We start from the raw sequence: 16,244 nt of genomic DNA on the forward strand, positions 1-16,244 counted from the left end.
TCTTCTCTCTTCTTATCTTTCTCCTCTACAGTATTTAAACACACACTATATATGTTCAACATGATCGCCAGAGGTCATGATGAATAGAACTGTCAGTGAACAAACATCCTCCAGTAAAGAAAGCCCAATAAAAGTGAAAGATGCAAAGAAAACTAAAATGTGCAAGAGGAGGTAGTATGAAAACATGGTTGAGAGATAGGACACTCAAGGGTACCAGGACTGTTTTGTCAGAGTTGTGGCAATTTAGCAAGCAAGACATTTCTCAGGATATGCCAAAATAGGTGTCTTAATGTCTTTTTTGACTGTGACAGGAGGATTCTTGGCTTACTGAAATTGCTTTATTTTGTATTTCAAAAAAAGTATTCACTCAGAGCATCGAACCTAGAGTCTTTCACATCCCAGACTGCAGATTTATCACTGAGCTGCCCTCTCATTCAATTTTATATATTTATTTATTTGTTTATGTCTTTCTGTCTATCTACTGCTTGTTGTGTAGTCCCCAGAGTCTCACAGAAATCACACACACACACACACACACACACACACACACACACACACACACGACCATAAATCCTCAATATTAAATACACACACACATGTGGGACCATAAAAGTTCAATATTAAATACACACACACACACACACACACACACACACACACATTTAGAATGCAATAGGAGTAGACACGAAATCTACTGAAAAATATTTCCATAATCTTTTTTCTTTTTATCATTGCTTTCCTGGCCTGTTTCTTCTAGCAGAACAAGAAATTTTGATACTGAGGTCGTGGTTAGTGACTCACATACTTTCTAGTTTTCTAAGAAAAAAATGCATCAAACTTAACTCAGCTTAGCATTTTGAAGTGATTAAGACAGCATAATATTAGATAATACACATAAAACTTTCAGCACAATATTTCATAACTGTTAGATATTAACTAGAAGTTGAATAGAAAATTCTGTACTTTATGGTTTGTAGAACACATTTTAAAGGAAAGGAGAACTAGCTGTTTGGAATCAGATTTTGAATACAATATCTCACCATGTACCTTATTTTAAACTGAAGGGAAGTTCTGCATTCTTGAAACATCTACATTTACCCCTGCTCATTATGGTGTCAAAACATAAAGTCCTTTTCTAAAGCCTTTGGCAATTGAGAAAGGATGAAATTTAAAGTATTTTTAAGACCTGAGTAGGTTAGAAAAAGACTAAAACTTGATATAATACAGAATATTGACTGAAATTGCCCAAATAAAGAATAGTTTTAGATAAAATGGTGGAAAAACCAAAGCTATAAATTATTAAGTGATTAGAAACCAATAGACAGTAATTGAGGAAATCTAACAGGAGATTTTATGTAATGTGATTCAGGGTTCACACTTTTTCTTAGACAGAAATGGAGTTCTTTGCCTCAGAATTTTGAAAGGTTTTCGCCCTGCAAGCTTTTTTAACTCCAACTCTAGTTGGACAAGCTACAAATTTTATCTGTGATTCAGTTCTGAATTATTAAGTTGGAATTGCTAACACACGATTATTCAGAAGAGCTATAAGACTCCACATAAAATGTTTGTGACTTCCACTTTCAGATGCGAAGGATTGTGTATCTATGCCACTTTTCTAGCTGAAAATATTTCCTTTTTGCATTTCAATAAAGATCTGATTATTTTATCACACTTTCACTGATATTAAAATTTTTGATACACTCACTTATTTTCATGATTACTGATTTTATTCTTAGACATTTTGATATTGATATTGTCACTAAATTATTTCCCAATTGATTCCATTTGCCATAAGGACTATATAGAAGTAAAAGGGATTAATTACCATCTTACAGGTGAAATTTCTGCCTCTGCTTCGTTGTGCACTAATGCTTCTTAGCTATCTCCTACTAGTAACTTGACTCCAATTTGTTTTAGCTTTCAAACAATTGTTAATTTTGTCTTTACTGCCTCTCAAGCTTCCTACTTTTCTCGCCTAAGGGCTATATTTTTTTTAATTCTCCCTGAAAACACCTGTTTTTAAATCAATAAAGTTAAAATTGTACATAAATTACTCTATTTATCAACTATCTGTGTATTTTCCTTTAGTTTTACAAATGAACCTGGTACAACATCATACTTTGATACATACATATGATGCATAACCATTAAATTTGGTTAATTAGTTTCTTCAGTTATTGATAGATATGTAAAAACATATTTAGTCATGTGGTAGAGTGTAATATTTTATCACGGGTGTATAACATGTACTTATAGTTAGGAAAATTAACATTCCCATCCTTTTTTCATTATTTGTGATTAGAGCCTTGATATACTTTGTTCCAATAAAATACAGTACATATTGGGCTATGGTGAACTATAGTTAGCACACTGTAAATGGAGGTGAAGCTTTCTGTCCCATATGCTCAATTGCTTCCCAGCAGTTGCTTCCCAAATTACTACTTAGAAGCTTATATTAATTATAAATACTTGGCCGATGGCTCAGGCTTATTTAAATTAACCCAAATTCCCTATCTATGCTTAGCCATGTGCTTTGTGGCTAGTTACCTCATTTTCTACATGGTTTGCTTCCTTGGCAGCTGGCTGGCATCTGCCCCTACTCCACCCTTCTTCATCTCTGTCTTCAGTTTGATTGTACCACCTAACCTCATCTTGCCTCACCATTGGTCATACAGCTTTATTATCAATCAATGAGAATAACACATATTTACAGAGTACAGAAGGGTCGTCCCATAGCAGCACACTATGAACATATCCATAATTATTGCTGCTGAATTCACAATAGTAATGATAGCAAATCAATCTATTGATATTTACATATTTTTATCTGCTTTAACCCCAATTTCTGATTACATATTAATCCTGTGAATACTAAGTAATGCTTTTATTATATTGATTACAGAAATACCTTAATATTTTACTAATAATTATCATAAATTTATGTCTAAGTATAAGAAACTTTAATAACACATGGAGACAATTCTGTATTTATGGAACATAAAAAACTGTGAAACACAAATCACCTTCATGTTACAGATTCTTAAAAGCACTGGAATTAGGGGCAGATAGTAAATATGAAAGACACATGTATAACCCCAAATATCCATCATCATCTATCTATTTATGTACCTATCATTGATCTATCTCTCTATACACATGTTCATCCACAGATACACACACACCACCACCACCACTATTTTGCTTATTTTACAAAACAGTGATTTCCAGGAGCAATGATCCTATGTACTGCATAACTAAAATTGAATTGTTCTTGGAATAGAAGCTCTGTTCTTTTGCCTCAGTCACTTCATCCCCTACTTTCTTAAGGGAGGGTAGAAATTGAAGAGGAAATCAAGGCAAAGATGTAACAGGATATTATAAGATGTATTCTGATTCTGTCATTTAAATTTTTATTTCTTTTCTTTTTTATTTCATAATACAATTACATTATTTTCCCTTCCCTCCCCAAATCCAAACTCTCTCAAATACACCTTCTTGCTCTTTTTCAAATTTATGTCCTCTTTTTTCATTAATTTTTATTATATACCTATGAGGAATCATGCTTAGGAATGAAAATCTAAACTACTACCTGGGGCTAGTGAAATCGTGAATCTTAGAGGTGAATCTAAAACTACCACTTTACTTGACCAGAATATTCCTAACTACGTTATAAGTATTTGTCCTTATACCCATAAATAACTGTAATCCTTGCCCTGCATCATGATAACTTCTCTTTGTGACAGAAGGAGACTATCACAGGAAACAAACAAAAAAAAAACAATTAAAATTTAGTTGTAGATACAAGTCCCAAAGGATAAATTTATGATATAACTCCATCACCTAAGGCTTAGGAATTGTGCATAAGAGGGGGAAGAATGATTTTTAAAAAGCTTGAGAATAGGGAGGGCAATTGTGTTTTTTTTATGCTTTCATGCAAACACTAGCACTTATTTATTCCATTCTCCTGTTTGCTTTGCAGATAATAAGTTTGAAATAACTTGTGGGGTCTTGCCCCACCAGGAACTTAGATCACCTCTAAAGAGGTAGCCTGGAACCTAGGAAAGGTAAGAGCACCTCTCTCCTGTTTTCCATCCTTCCTCTTACCTGGAGACTATAGACACAGCAGGGAGTCAAGTCAAGCAAGAACTCATTTATTGATAGGCAGTAAGCCTCTTTTATAGCAAAAATCCTCAGACCCCTAGGAGGGGGTGGAAGGAACCAATTCATTGTTTTAAAGATCACCCTATACTCATTTCCTTGTTTACAAGCTGATTATGCACTGACATCATCTCCTGATCTTTGTATCTTATCTCTGCATAAACAACTTGAGCTAACTTCCTCTCAGCACCATCTTAGTAGCTCATGCATGCCCCACAATGACTAATTGTGGAAATACTGAAGCCAATCAATGTGTATTGAAATGGTTTTCACCAAGATTTTTTGTGAATAGCAAAAACTATAGTGATAATATGACAGACTGGAAAGAGAATCAATAGATGAATTTCCAATACTCAAATTCACAACATGTGAGAATCATAAGAAGAGAATGATGATATGTTTAGATGATTTTGCCCCTAAGTTAGGGGCCCTTGTAGGAAGATCAGAAATGTTAAGAACTTAATATTTCTATGTCGATTTTGAAATGATGATGCAGAGGGGATGCTGAAATGTCTTAATGACATAAAGAAATGACTTCAGTCTTTAGAAAACAGTTGTAAAGTCTAGGAAAAATGGGAGATATGCCAAAGAAATATGGATGAAGGTAATATAGATAAGAATGAAAAGAAGAAATCAGGAAATTAATAGCACTGTCAGAACAATGACAAAACCTGAAAATTATTGTGAGAGAATATCTATTAGAGGTTTCCAGAAGGGCAAATTATTGAACTATATGATAAAATCAATTCTAAATATATTTATTGTATATAAGAACATGGAGACAATTGGTCAAAGTGACTTTTTATATTTTTTAATGTTTTGATTATAATATAATTACAACGTATCTTCCTTCCACTTCCTCCCTCCAAGTCCTCCAATATACTTCTCTTCACACGGGTTCACATTCATGTCCTCTCTTTTCATTAATTGTTATTGCCTGCATATATGAATGTGAGTATTTACAAAATACATATTTGTATGTATTTGTGGATTGTATGTTGATATCCCTGGCTACTAGAAAGACTGAGATTGCAGGGTCATTGAGCACACTAGTTCAAGAGCAGTTTGGGAAGCCAAGCAAAACTCCACTCAAAAGCAACAAAGCAGATTCATATATGTGCAGAATTATAACTATATATACATATGTGGTTACCTATAGAATAAGTAGAGCACAAAATATACATCATAATTTATACAATAGCATTCTAGAATTACTGGTAAGCCAATTCTTCCTTTGTTACTAATAATTTCACGAAGTTGTAGGTGTTAAGAGTTGGTAACAGGATTCTCTATTGCTATGCCTATGATGGTTTTGCTGCATCAATACAATAGAGGCTGGGAAGAAGCACACAATATTTTCCTGTTGCTTCAAATTATATCCATGCCTAGATATTTCCATTATTAATATGATTATACAAAGAAAAAGAATGCCTATCACTTTCAGCCTAGGGAAGATCCAAAAATGACAAAAAGATAGTTGTATTATTCATGTATAAGAAAAAAGAGGCTTTGAACAATTCCTATTATAAGAAAAAGTAATAAATGTTCAGCTATGTATGTCTGTGTTTTCAAAATAACTCAATATAATGTGAATCTGCTGTAATAAGAGAAGAAATGTAGAATGGTAAGACAAACAATTTATGATAAAATTCTGGCCAAGAGTCAGACTGAAATATACTAAGTATAAATGGGTTAGGGGGATATTGCAATTGATTTGAATTAATTATCAAGAACACTTTGTAATTTAAGGAACAATTCAATTAACATGGAAGAAAATGATGTAAAGGAAAAAATAACAGCCAACCAGGAGTGAACAGGGCAAAGGTATGAAGTTCACAAGGATAGAGAGCTCTCATGGATGAAGATGGGGAAAATTGCTGCTCCCAAGAGAAACATCGGAGTACAGTGAAATGGAATCTATGGAAAAAATACAACTGAAAAAAATAACAAAAAAAATGTGGCATTCCCGTAGATTGAAAGAGTTCAGCGGGATTCCAGGAAAGATTAACAGATGTATCTCAAAGTCTATGTAAGTTAGATTGACCTTTTAAAGCATTTTTAAGCAGAGCCATAATTTTACTTAAAAAATATCAAGTTTCAACAGGAAAATAAAAACAGAAATATTCAAAATTTAATAAAACATAATGCTTTATTTAACATTCTCATTTAAAATATAAAGTGATGGAGGACTTGAGACAGTAATTTACACGTATTACCTTTTGTTGATGTTGTCATTTCCATTAATCCCAGCACTTGGGAGGCAGAGGCAGGCAGATCTCTGTGAGTTCAAGGCCAGCCTGGTCTACAGAGCAAGATCCAGGAAAGGCGCCATGCTACACAGAGAAACCCTGTCTTGAAACCCGCCCCCCAAGAAAGAATTTGTAGCCCAAGAATCTCATTTCTTGACTACTTTCAAGTGAATAAAAGAAACAAAATAATATCAATCTTTAAATTCCTCTATATAATCCCGCAAACAAGAAAAGAATCTAACTTTCAAACATCATAAAAGACAATTTAAGACCTCAAAAAATGGTAAATTGTAATATAAGCCATTTTGTGGATAATTTTAAATCATCTAGAAATATAAGAAAGCAAGGCACTACTAATAATTCAAAAATTATACCTAAAAATACAGTACTAATGTCCCTATTCTCTCTAGTATATTAGTGATTTTTTTTTACCCAACATTATACCTCAACTGAACACTAATTTTCCATTATCTTGTGGATCCTCTTGGTTTTCAACAAAGAGAATATCCTATTGTCTTTTGAAAATTGAGTATATTTTCATTTTATGTCTTCATTATACCTGCATTCACATCTAGTACACAAGGATTATATAACAAACCTGAACACAGATTATTTCCCATAAGGAACTGATACCCATTACTTTCTCTTTCTTTATCTGAAGGCTTTATATCGGTGGAGAGACATTTCATTTAAAGAAAAAAATTTCATACAATATATTTTAATTGTATTTTCCTTCTTCTAACTCCTCCCACATCCTTTCTACCTCCCTCTTCACTCAACTTTATGCTCCTTCTACCTTTCTTCCAAAAAGAAAAAGAAAAAAGAAAGAGACAACAAAATCTCACATAATAAAGAATCAAAACAAACAAGTAAAAGGCCAATAAGACAAAAAATGTCAAAAACAAAGCCAAGTGAAACAAAAAGTCCACATTACCATTGAGTTCATTTTGTTGGTCAATTAATTCCTCCTAGGCCTAGGGCCCAGGAGAATGGTTAATATAACCAGTAGGACTCCATTTATCAGTTACAAGGAAATGCCATCATCTATCTATCCATCTTTGAATATCTTTTGTCTAATTAATCTTTTGATTTTTCTCCACTTTTAAACTCAAACACTCAACAAATTAATTTATCTATGTTACTGGCAAGTTTTCTCTTAAATGACATTGTACTTTTAGGAAATAATATTCAAAAGCATAATTAACGTGTTCTCTCAAAAATACACATATGAAGTTTCTTACTCTTTTTATGGCTTTTGCTATTGTAACACAAAATATGTATTATAATAGTACTAATCAGTAACTAAAAGTTTTATAAAAGTATGAAAAGATTTAAGAATATTTTAAGAATATAATTTAATTTTATGTACATTATAAATAATGTATGCATAAATAGATTTTCAAAAAAAATTTATAGATATATGTAAATTTATTCATATCTATTTTTCTTATGTTCAAATTACTTGTCATCTGTCTATACAGATGCTGATATTTCTATATGGATATATTTTAATATTATAAAACTTCTTCATTAAATAGTTGTTATTTTTCTCATTTATATATCCATATACTCTTCAAATTATCTATAATTTGTTCATTCAATTGTTTTATAATAATATTTGTATTCATATATGAATAATGAACTAAATATAACCAATATGTGACTTACATTTTTCATCTAATAGTTGATTATGAATACTCCTACATTTCTTCATAAACAACTAAAAGTGAAATGGCAAGATATACCAATATTAGATCCTGTGGGATTCTGCCTGATTTAATCCCTGATCCTTTGTACCAAGTAAATGTCAGCAAACTCTGCTTTGCCAGATGTGAGGCATTTATTCATGAATATTTGTTCATTTGACAATATTAGCTTTGGCTTAAGTCAAATGTTACGTATAGGGAAAGGGGAAAACATTGATATTTGATATCTTCTCACCTATATAATGTCCCTTCTCGGTCTCTGTCCCTGCCGGGACCACTGTGTGTGTGTGTGTGTGTGTGTGTGTGTGTGTGTCTGTCTATCTGTCTCTATCTCTGTCTCTGTCTCTGTCTCTGTCTCTCTCTCTCTCACACACACACAAACAAACACACTTTTCTCTGCTTACTTCATATCCATCACTTTTTTTGCTGGTTCCTCCTCAAAATTTATTCTACAATTTAATACCTAATGTATTCTACTACATAATTAGCAATGTGTTATCACAATATGCAAATGTGACATGCCATGAGATTTCTAGATTCAGTTAAGTTTTATGATCATTGCTAAGAGATTAGGGATATTAAATATTTCTTCCCTTGTTTCTTTGCCCTACTTCCAACCTGTCCTCCACAGAAAGCTCAAGAAAAGTACTTTATGATTAAACATTCCTCTGTCATTTAGTGATGCTATAACCAACAATTAGTTTCATCCTTTTTATTAAGTGGGCATGGTAATTTTCACCTCATAGGATCTTGAGACTATCAAAAGGGGTGACACATATAAAACAACCACAAAGTTAATATCAAAACATTAATAAAAGGGAGCTTCTTTTACCCTTTCTATAAATAATGTACTTTATGAAGAGCAGTTTACCCCATGGAACAATTTCTAGACCTGGTCTTAGCTACAACATTATGAAATTGGCATCCTCATTAACTAACACATTATTTCTCAGAGATATGAAAGATATAAAAGATGGTTTATATAAAGAATGTTGTTAAAATGTATCAGGGGCTTTTATTATTATTTTATGCAATGAATGAAAGTAGCTCCTTCTACTCAAAAAGAACTACATAACTGCTGTATCTGTGAATCTGGTAAGTTAAGTGCAATAGCTATTTTTTCAGGTCCTATGCCTAACATGTTTTCATCCATATTTAGAAAACACACTCACTTGGGAAATTCATAGGGATCAATGACCTTTATTCATGTCTAGAGCCTAATATTGACAAGGCAACATAAAGTCAAAGTCAAAACCAGCAAACCAGTCAGGACTTCCTTTAGTCATCTGGCCTCTGTGTCTTTTCAATTCTGAGTTTTCTAAAGCGTTTAAGATTTTGCAATTCATGTTCCCTCAGCTTATCAATAGCTCAGTTATTTCTACCCACTTTTCACATTGTACCAACCTGGTTTCTCATCAATTGATAATTTCTCAATGATTTATTAAACATTATTTTCTCCTTGGGTTATTTATTTTAGTCTACCTACCAGGTCATTATCTTTTAGCAAGAACTTAAGTTCTTCAAGTATCTACCCATTTATTCAAAAAGACCATAAAAGAATATATTGATATCATTATAACTTAATCATGAAAAATATTTTGTGAAATTATATCTTTTCTAGCTTCATTTTGTAAGTATTGCATAAATGTGTGTATACAACATATACATATTTATGCAGTTATAATTTTTAAAACCATTTTTTTCTCTTTTATAAATATCTAAGCATGTTAAGTACCAACACAAATTACCAAAAATTCAAACAGTTGATGTGATTCATGATATCTTAATCTTGTAGATTTGTTGTGATCACTTACATTGCATAGAAAAATGCACATTTCTTTTGCAAACTTATAGTACAATCTCATATCCAACTGTGCTGAATTGTGTGTTCTATAACCTAAAGGGGATATGTTTCTGACTGCAGCCTGGATGGCAGAATACATCACTCTGAGGACTTTAGGAAAGGTTTTCTTTCTGCTCTCTTCCCACAGGAGTTCACATTTTCTGTTTTCTCTCTGGAATTGAGTTTGGTGACAAGCACATATTGAAAGTCTCTGAGAAATGCCACTGGAGGTGCTTAGCTGCATTCAGATGCAGAGTGGCATTTGCAGCCACAGTCTTGTGATTGCCTCTTTTGCATTAGAAATCTTAATCAGGTGACACCATAGGATAGTTGGAAAAGGAACTACTTACATATTATTTTTCACCAGTAAAGGACATATCTTATTTTTGGATCAAATGTAAATGTTAGACAGTGGAATAATTTTTATTTGATTGACATATCTAAGGTAAGAAAATGGCTAGATCTGTGTAAGAAATACATGGAACTTATAATTTCCTACAATGGTAACACAATGTAGACTCTTTTTACAAATCTTACTTTGCTTCAGACATTGCTCCATGATTCTTCTCAGTTTTTTCCCCATCAATCAGCTAGCATATTTCATATTATAATATTGTAATATTTGTGTGGCAATTTATGAGACAAAATATTGTCAGTTGAATATTATCTATAATCAATGGGTAGAATTTATGATTAATTCTCTATTGTACACATGACACAAATTTTGGTATAAATTGCATGTGATTTAATTGAAATTATGCAATAATCTTTTTATCATTAAATTTGTCTTGAGATCTGAAACAATGGCTCAGTAATTAACAGTCCTTACTAGTCTTCCAAAAGACCCAAGTTTGGTTCCTAGAACCAGTGTAGGTTGGCTGATAAACACATTTAACTTCAATTCTAAGGGATCTGATATTTTTTTCTGGCTTCTGTGGATGCCTGTACACATATACTACATTCAATCACAGACATACTCACATATATACATAAATAAAAAATAAATCTTAAAAACATTGTCTCAAATCCCCAAACTAATTGATAAATTTGCTGTGAAAGGGAATATATGTATTTTTTTCTCCCATTCACTGGTAACTACAAAGCAAATCATGAAATACTGTGATATTAAGAAAGCAAGTGACTGAATGGGAAAAGTAATAAAAAGGTAATCATTGAAACAGTAGGATAAGGAACATGTGATGGAGGTACTTTTTGAAAATATTAAAATGTAAAATATTTCTATTTGGCATGAAGAATTTAAATTCATGTGAAACAATTGGTTTAAATGTCTGCACTATAAGAAATTAAGTTCACCCTTTGGATAAGATGTTTAAGGTTAAATATAATAGAAACATAAATCTTCTCAAGTCTTATTAAAGGAGAAACATCTGTGGCATCTGAGTTAGATTTCTTTCAACCAAAAACCCCCATTCTGAAATGTTAGCGTTCTGACACAGTGACAAATGGCTGCAACAAATGCTAAATAGTTAAATGGACAGGTGATGGATGGCCTCATAAGCCTTGCAGGGCAGCCTGTGTAAGATACTAATTGGTTCTGTGGAACTGGTTTTAGTCAATAAATTCACTTGAGATATTTTTGTGTGTTGGACATCTTTAAAGAATGTAAGTACTCTGGGTGACAAACCACTTTCAACATAGTAGACCGCCAACAGCCTTACCACACCCACTGTGCTGCCTCTGCTTTCTTCCATCCATGTCCATAGCCCTCACTGTGTATCCACTCATCATTAGTGCCTGGGTGAGATTCGTCAGGGAGTCTTGCTTTTACAATTCTGCTTCAGAAACTACCTATTTTTTCTCCCAAAAAAATGGTTCTCATATTATGAATGCATTCTAATTTTAGCCTTTAAATTACAATGTATATAATCATTTTTCTTTCTTTTAGGATCAACATGAAACACTATTCATTATCCCAGTATTTGTGCATTATTAGCTATTTGATTTTTATTTATGTATCAATTAATCAATGCGTGTGTGTTTGTGTGTGTGTGTGTGTGTGTGTGTGTGTGTGTGCGCGCGCGCGCGCGCATGCACATTGAGAGCAGAACTAGCTGTCAGGTCTAGCAACTTTTATTCTTTTTTTTTTTAATTAATCTGTTTCAACTATCTCTTTTTTATTTTATTTTTATTTATTTATTTTATTTTTTTTATTTATTTTACAACACTATTCAGTTCAACATAATAGCCACAGATTCCCCTGTTCTCCCACTCTCGCTCCCCTCCCCCTCCCCCCAGCCCACCCCCCATTCCCACCTCCTCCAGATCAAGGTCTCCCCCGAGGACCGGGATCGACCTGGTAGACTTAGTCCAGCCAGGTCCAGTCCCCCCCTCCCAGACCGAGCCAAGCGTCCCTGCATAGGTCCCAGGATTCAAACAGCCAACTCATGCAACGAGCCCAGGACCCGGGACCAACACACAGCTGCTTCCCAAACAGATCAAGCCAAATGACTGTCTCACCCATTCAGGGGGCCTGATCCAGTTGGGGGCCCCTCAACCTTTGGTTCATAGATCCTGAGCTTCCATTCATTTGGTTATTTGTCCCTGTGCTTTATCCAACCTTGGCTTCAACAATTCTTGCTCATATAAACCCTCTTCTTTCTCACTAATTAGACTCCCAGTGCTTCACCAGGGGCCCAGCCGTGGATGTCTGCATCCAGATTCCTCAGACCTTGGATGGGGTTTATGGCACAACTATCAGGGTGTCTGGCAATCCCATCACCAGAGTAGGTCAGTTCCTGCCGTCTCTCGACCATTGCCAGCACTCTTTTGCGGGGGTATCTTTGTGGATCTCCGTGGGCCTCCCTAGCTCTCTGCTTCCTCCCCTTCTCATGTGGTCTTCATTTACCATGGTCTCCTATTCCTTGTTCTCCCTCTCTTTTCTTGATCCAGCTAGGATCTCCCACTCTCTTTCCCTCGACCGTCGCCCTTCATTGTTCCCACTCATGACCAGGTTGTTCATGTAGATCTCGTCCATTTCTCCGTGTCTTTTTTTGGGGTCCCGTTTTCCAGGAAGCCTCACTGGTGATGTGAGTAGCAGTTCAGTCATCCTTGTTCCACATCTAGCATCTTCCTATGAGTGAGTACATACCATATTTGTCTTTCTGAGTCTGGGTCACCTCACTCAGGATGATTTTTTTCTAGATCGATCCATTTGCCTGCAAACCGTATGATGTCATTGTTTTTCTCTGCTGAGTAGTATTCCATTGTGTATATGTGCCACAATTTATTTATCCATTCTTCAGTTGAAGGGCATCTAGGTTGTTTCCAGGTTTTGGCTATTACAAACAATGCTGATATGAACATAGCTGAGCAAGTGCTCTTGTGGTATGATTGAGCATTTCTTGGGTATATGCCCAGGAGTGGTATAGCTGGATCTTGGGGGAGATTGATTCATCAATTTTCTAAAAAAGCGCCCATTGATTTCCAAAGTGGTTGTACAAGCTTGCATTCCCACCAGCAGTGGAGGAGAGTTCCCCTAGTTCCACAACCTCTCCAGCATAAAGTGTCTTCAGTGTTTTTGATCTTAGCCACTCTGACAGGCGTAAGGTGGTATCTCAGAGTTGTTTTGATTTGCATTTCCCTGATGATTAGGGATGTTGAGCAATTCCTTAACTGTCTTTCAGCCATTTGGGTTTCTTCTGTTGAGAATTCTCTGTTTAGTTCTAAAGCCCATTTCTCAATTGGACTGTTGGTCGTTTTGATGTCTAATTTCTTGAGTTCCTTATATATTCTGGATATCAGTCCTCTGTCACCTGTGGGGTTGGTGAAGATCTTTTCCCATTCTGTAGGCTGTCGATTTGCCTTGTTGACCGTATCCTTTGCTCTAAAAAATCTTCTCAGTTTCAAGAGGTCCCATTGATTGATTGTTTGTCTCAGTGTCTTTGCTACTGGTGTTATATTTAGGAAGTGATCTCCTATGCCAATGCATTCAAGACTACTTCCTACTTCCTCTTCTAGCAGGTTCAGAGTAGCTGGATTTATGTCGAGGTTTTTGATCCACTTGGACTTAAGTTTTGTGCACGGTGACAGATATGGATCTATTTGCAGCCTTCTACACGTTGATATCCAGTTATGCCAGCACCATTTGTTGAAGATGCTTTCTTTTTTTCCATTGTACACTTTTGGCTTCTTTGTCAAAAATTATATGTCCATAGGTGTGTGGGTTAATGTCAGGGTCTTCAATTCGATTCCATTGGTCCACATGTCGGTTTTTATGCCAATACCAAGCTGTTTTTATTACTGTAGCTCTATAGTAGGGCTTGAAGTCAAGGATTGTGATGCCTCCAGAAGTTGTTTTATTGTACAGGTTTCTTTTAGCTATCCTGGGTTTTTTGTTTTTCCATAAGAAATTGAGTATTATTCTTTCCAGGTCTGTGAAGAATTGTGTTGGTATTTTGATGGGGATTGCATTGAATCTGTAAATTGCTTTTGGTAAGATTGCCATTTTTACTATGTTAACCCTGCCTATCCATGAGCATGGGAGATCTTTCCATTTTCTGACATCTTCTTCAATTTCTTTTTTCAGGAACTTAAAGTTCTTGCCATATAGGTCCTTCACTTGCTTGGTTAGTGTTACCCCAAGGTATTTTATGTCATTTTTGGCTATTGTAAAGGGTGATGTATCTCTAATTGCCTTCTCAGCTTCTTTGTCCATTATATATAGGAGGGCTACTGATTTTTTTGAGTTGATCTTGTATCCTGCTATGTTGCTGAAGGTGTTTATAAGCTTTATCAATTCCTGGGTGGAATCTTTGGGGTCACTCAAGTATACTATCATGTCATCTGCAAATAGGGAAAGCTTGACTTCTTCCTTTCCAATTTGTATCCCCTTAATCTCCTTATGTTGTCTTATTGCTCTGGTTAGAACTTCAAGTACTATATTGAATAAGTATGGGGAGAGTGGAGAGCCAGTTCCTGATTTTAGTGGAATTGCTTTGAGTTTCTCTCCATTTAATTTGATGTTGGCTGTTGGTTTGCTATATATTGCCTTTATTATGTTTAGGTATGTTTCCCGTATTCCTGATTGCTCCAAGACTTTTATCATGAAGAGGTGTTGGATTTTGTCAAATGCCTTTTCTGCATCTAGTGAGATGATCATGTGGTTTTTTTTTTTTTTTTGAGTTTGTTTATATGGTGTATTACATTGATGGACTTTCGTATGTTGAACCACCCTTGCATCCCTGGGATGAAGCCTACTTGATCATGGTGAATAATTGTTCTCCTGTGTTCTTGGAGTCTGTTTGCCAGTATTTTATTGAGTATTTTTGCATCAATGTTCATGAGGGAGATCGGTCTGTAGTTCTCTTTCTTTGTTGTATCCTTGTTTGGTTTAGAAATCAGGGTAATTGTAACCTCATAGAAGGAGTTTGGTAATGTTCCTTCTGTTTCTATTATGTGGAACAATTTAGAGAGTATTGGTATTAACTCTTCTTTGAAGATCTGGTAGAATTCTGCGCTGAAACCATCTGGTCCTGGGCTTTTTTTTGTTGGGAGACTTTTAATGACTGTTTCTATTTCCTTAGGGGTTATTGGGCTATTTAAATAGTTTATCTGGTCTTGATTCAACTTAAGTATGTGGTACCTATCCATAAAAATGTCCATTTCTTTTAGGTTTTCCAGTTTTGTGGAGTAGAGGTTTTTGAAATATGACCTTATAATTCTCTGGATTTCCTCAATGTCTGTTGTTATGTCCCCCTTTTCATTTCTGATTTTGTTGATTTGGATTCTCTCTCTGTGTCTTTTGGTTAGTTTGGATAAGGGCTTGTCTATCTTGTTGATTTTCTCAAAGAACCAACTCTTGGTTTCATTAATTTTTTGTATTATTCTCTTAGTTTCTAATTTATTAATTTCACCTCTGACTTTGATAATTTCCTGGCGTCTATTCTTCCTGGGAGACTTTGCTTCTTCTTGTTCTAGAGCTTTCAGGTGTGCTGTTAAGTCACTAGTGTGGGATTTCTCCAACTTCTTTATGTGGGCATTTAGTGCTATGAATTTCCCTCTTAGCACTGCTTTCATAGTGTCCCATAAGTTTGGGTATGTGGTGTCTTCATTTTCATTGATCTCTATGAAGTCTTTAATTTCTTTCTTTATTTCTTCCTTAACCCATTGGTGATTCAGTTGAGCATTATTCAGTTTCCATGAGATTGTAGGTTTTCTGTAGTTTTTGTTGTTGTTGAAATCTAACTTTAAACCATGGTGGTCTGATAGAACACAGGAGGTTATTCTAATTGTTTTGTATCTGTTGAGATTTGCTTTGTGGCCAAGTAT

Source organism: Peromyscus maniculatus, chromosome 6, assembly GCF_049852395.1.
Source record: "Peromyscus maniculatus bairdii isolate BWxNUB_F1_BW_parent chromosome 6, HU_Pman_BW_mat_3.1, whole genome shotgun sequence".
Classification (NCBI taxonomy): domain Eukaryota; kingdom Metazoa; phylum Chordata; class Mammalia; order Rodentia; family Cricetidae; genus Peromyscus; species Peromyscus maniculatus.